The sequence below is a fragment of the Nanorana parkeri genome, unplaced genomic scaffold (assembly GCF_000935625.1).
Source record: "Nanorana parkeri isolate BGI_ZX_2015 unplaced genomic scaffold, ASM93562v1 scaffold1150, whole genome shotgun sequence".
NCBI classification, from domain to species: domain Eukaryota; kingdom Metazoa; phylum Chordata; class Amphibia; order Anura; family Dicroglossidae; genus Nanorana; species Nanorana parkeri.
In genome coordinates this window covers 437,411-442,680 of record NW_017307418.1, presented here as the reverse complement: position 1 = coordinate 442,680, position 5,270 = coordinate 437,411, and positions in this window count along the sequence as shown.

Genomic DNA, 5,270 nt, shown 5'->3' with positions numbered 1-5,270 from the left:
TTGTTGTATTGTAATTGTAATGTCTTCCTTACATTGTAAAGCGCTGCACAAACTGTTGGCGCTATATAAATACTATGTAATAATAATAATGACTTCAGCAATATGGTGCTGCTCCTTCAATATCCTATTACAAACTCTAGGTAAGTCAGTGGCCAAGTTATATTACTATGTATTGAAATCATTAAGAGATATAAACATATTAGAACATAAATCAAATAGAAGAACTTCTACATATTGTTACATATTATTATCATTAATACGAGACGATGTTCCATCTCTCCAGTATAGCCGCACTCTTCAGCTGCTACTTAGCATTCCGTATCCTTTAAGTGACTTTTCAGTGCAATGGCTGAACCCTCAGTGATAGTGACATTGTTTAATATGAATAACAGTCTGCACTGCAATGAATCTACAGTCGCTGTGGTGGCATTATTAGCAATATATATATCAGGTTATAATCTGTGTTCTATTCATTGATATACTCCCAGTCTCCTGGGCTCTCTTGGAATACGTATGTCCTTGTTTTGTTGTTATCTCAGATTTATCACATCGGGGGCCCATGCTACGCTGTGTCCTTGGTTAACGTGCTTGCTAGTTAGCATAATGAAATGCATAGTATTATTATTATTATTATTATACAGGATTCATATAGCGCCAATAGTTTGCACAGCGCTTTACAATAGAAGGAAGACATTACAGTCACAATACAATTTAAGACAAGATGGTAAGGAGGGCTTACAATCTAAAAGGGAGGGGCAAGTGATACACGAGGATGTGAAAGGTAGTAAAGAAAAAACGGGCAAACGCAAACACATATCCTAACGAGTGCCCTTATTTTAAGTTGTTAAATGGAGGTCTATAAATAACTGTACTATCTGCCCATTCTAAGATTGATCTTTATGGTACGTTTGCACTTAAAGTTAACATTTAGCCTCCTTAACATTATTCAATGCACTTCTTGTGAGCCCAGGGAGTCATGGCTCCACCCACTTCCTGCAGATCCATGTCATTATGTGGTGCCGTTTTCTGCAGCATTTAGAATCTGCCCACTTGAGGAGCAAAAGGAGCCTATGGTATGAATAAAGATTTTTTTTTTAGGAGTTGGGTGTTTCATTGGAAGGGTTGAGGTGAATGGGAAGGGATCCCCAGGAAATAGTTGGGCAGTATGTAAATAATCTTATTATGTCACCCAGTGTGGCCGCCGCGCATGCGCTATGATGTCCGTGGTGAGACATCATTACACATGCGCGATTATATACTTCACTGCCGGCGGCAATCTTGGTGATGGACACAGGCAAAGAGAGGAGGGGATAGTGACCCGGGGGGGATCAGGTATGCCACCAGGTTCCCTCTCTCATGCCGCTGCCGGGGTCTCGGTCCACGAACGAATGCCCGACTTAGGGCGTGACACCAAAATGTCAATCATTTTGGTGTCACCCCCTCTGATGGTTTCAATTGGTGCGGGTCGCACCCCCAGCACCCCCTTTGTGACACCACTGAATTACATATATACAGGGAGGCAGCCATAGTTGACCTGTACTAGTTCTGATTCCAGATGACCTTCCTATCTCACTTATAGACAGCAAAATAATCTGCAGTCTCTAGTAATATCAAACACCCCCAGGGCATCTAATAGTCATAGACAATCCCAGGAGGAAGGTGACCTAATGAAGCTCAAAGCAGTTTTTTTTTAATTCATGGCAAGCAAGAGGTAATGTTTCACTCAGAAATGTAATGTGATTTGTTAATTCTGATATGTGCCCTAGTGATTCATGTGCAAGGATTTTTAATAATAGGTCCACTTTACAGGTTCAGTTCAACCAAAACTGAAATTTGTTTTTGCTGGAAAGTAAGGCACTTATAAAACAAACAAAAAACCCTGATCTTCGGTCTCGCCTGGCTGCTAGACCTGTCACCGACGCCTTTTCTCCCCCAGACACGGCAGTCTAAGGATCCATGATGTCATCACGTCCATTTACTTGCCTTGAACGTGAGGACGCTGAGGGAAATTCGACAGCTGGAATGGACGGGGTGAGAGGTGAACAATCACTAGCAAAGGATCATGGTTCGGGTGAGTATATATTTTATATTTTAGAACCTAAAGTCCCACTGCAAGGGTTAATTTGTAATTTTACCAGAGTTCCTCTTTAAGTACACCTTGTGTAGCGCTCCCCCCTGAAGGAACCACCAGAATATCCCAGGTCATCACTAGTTTGTCTAGGGGTTTTGGTATTCAGCGGCCCCACATAGTGCTCACAGAACTGACATCCAGTGCAAAAGTATAATGCTGAAAAACGTTTATTAAACATATTCACTCTGGGAGAGAGGATATAGGGATGCTAGACATGCCGGGCAGAACAGACAGACTCCAGACCCACCAGTCCCCTTTAGTAAATCCATTTGTAGCTCAGTTGAATAGGTATTTAAGTAGCAGATGAACAGGGATAGATCAATCTTTTATAGGAGAGACACCAGGCTTTCCCTTGAGATCCACTATGTGGCCACTGGGCACCTCCAGCAGCCATCAGCTTACCTGGTTCTCCTAATCTAACAATAGCAAAAGCCTCCTCTAGACTTGAGGCCCAGCTAAACACTTCCCACACTCAATTATCCCCACCCCCAGGCCTCAGGTCTAGCCTGGGGGTAGGCTGGACAGCAACCCAACCTGGACTAATCCATGGCTGGAACCCAACTAGAACTCAGCACATGACAATTCCCTGCAGTATACATGCCCTGTCCCAGCATGCAACACTGGTTGAGAGAGCCTCAGTGATTGGCCGGTGAACTGCACACACACTCATTGGACATCCCACACTACAGCAGAATCGCACTCCACCCAGGTAGGTACAATGAAAGCAAGAACACCTGAAATTAACTAGATAAATGGCAACTATAATTTAGCCAGGCTGACCACAGCTCTGGCAACCACAACATGTCTAGTTATTTCTAGTAGCCACCTCACAAAAGGTGATGGGGGCTACACTTGCTTATCTTGGAGTCCACCAGAATAAAAAAAAAGCAAAGTGAAAGCTATATAGAAAATGGAAATTACAATATAAAGAATACTTACACTACCCTGTGCATGTGGCACTTTGGTGACATCACTGTGCCTCACACTGGGAACAGCTGTGCAGGAGCAAATTCTCAAGAGATTTGGGATCTTGAGTTTTCCCAGGATCTCGTAACAAGTCTTAATGATGTCTTGCTTGTGCACAGGGACACCAGAAGCAGGGGTGTAAGGTAAATATGTTCACATTATTCTAATACTGAATTTATTTGATATTTTAGTGAATATTTTTATGTTTTTATCATGGGATGGGAGGATCCCAAACTTCCATTTTCATGCAAGTCTCCTTTAAAATATCTTTGGGTCAATTTTAATTTCTTTTATTTATTTTTTGACCTGTAGCGGTATGTATGTGACCTCAAAGAAACACTTATCTGCCTGACATTGACTGCTTGAATATTCCCTGTGAACAATGTATCTTGTCGGTGAGAAGTACATTTTCACCAGGCGTGGAAGGGTTAAAACATATCTGCTGAAATGTATTGTGGTTGTGCGGTGAAAAGACATACTTTAATTAGTCAGGAGTTAGGCTTTTATAAGCTACATTATTAGATTTGGTTTTATTCTTTTAATCTTGCTATGATTAAATACACCAAGCAATCTTTTTATAGAATTCCTAATTGTCATTGGAACCGCACACCGTCGAGGAAGAGAGAAAAAGAGAGAACAGAAATTAATTTTTAAAATGTGCAATTAATATGCTGCGCAAATTATCTGATTAGACCATTATTGTACTATTCCCAAGGTCAACACACAGATAGCAAAGTCTTGAAACATATTTAGGAAGTTGTGATCTATAACTTTAATGAAAGAACGGCATTATTGCAGCAATGTGTCCCAATTTCCCTTTGCTGGGAGGGTCATTATGCAAAAAGCAGCCATCCTTCGAAAGGCGAATCAAGCAGAGGTTTAACCTAAGCAGGAGCTACAGAGCATTGTGAGCAAGGGTGTTGCGATTGGTTGGTAGAAAACGTCCTTTTTCGCCCTACCCACATGAATTGACTTTGTTCTGAAAGGCCTTCCGATCAAGGCAGAGAAACAAAGTCTCAACAAGTCTCAACAGGTGTTCTTAAAAGAAAAAAAAACATAACCACTGATTTGCATCTTACCTGCACTTTCCCACCATTTAATTTGTCCTTCAAAGCTTGGCATTTAAACCCTGGTTTAACTGTTGGATGGTGTTGATGCATAAAAAGGGTTGATGCTTTTCTCCTGTCCAAATTAAAACGACACTAAACTCAAGAGTTAAATCTTAAAACTACATCCAAGTACCTTAACTATTAAAGGAGAACTATGGGGTTAGGGCTTTTCCCCATAGTTCTCCGAAGGGTAACAGGAGGACACAAACTATCGTCCTCCTGTTACCCAAAGCTCAGTATACTGAGACCCCGCAGCTGAAACGGATCCGGAAACGGATCCGGAAACGGATCCGGAAACGGATCCGGAAACGGATCCGGAAACGGAACAATTATGTCTGGATCCACCCAGCTGCTTGAGTGACAGCTGGCTCTGCCTATCTAGAGGCAGAGCCAGCTGTACCCGCCCCCTTGTATTCCGAATTCCGTATTTCGGACTTTAAAAAAAAACTACCATCAACTCCAATATAAATGTACTTTGCTTTTTACCTTCAATATAACGAATGTTCGTAACGGAACGAAAATACGTCAACGGAATTTCGTATTTCCTGCCTGTGTGTGTAACTGTGTATTGTAATGCATCAGCAGCAGCTTGTCATGCTGTTCAACCTCATTTACAGGGGTAATATTAGTTCCTGTTTCAAAGAAATTCGGATCCGAAATTCGTTAACGGAATTTCGTATTTCGGATATAATTCGGAAACTGCCATTCGGATTTCGGATGCTCCGAAATTCGGAATTTCAGGAAAATTCGTACGAATTTCGATTCGTAACAAAACGAATCGCACATGTCTAACACACACAGGGACCACGGGGAACAAAAGTAGCCACCCTCCAGAAGTAAGGACAGCGTCAGTGTTGTGAAGTTGGGGAGCTCACAGAGCATACAAGTTCTTTGCATAAAACAAAAGCTTTAATTTTCCTTTTGCAGGGTGTTTCTCTACCCCCCCAACTCCCACACTCCTCTCTGGAGTTGCTGAGCTTTTCAGCTGCTTCCTGTGTCAAGAAGGTTAACCCTCTGGTGCCCCTTAAGGGAACCACAGCCCAAAGAGTGGCAAAATATATCGG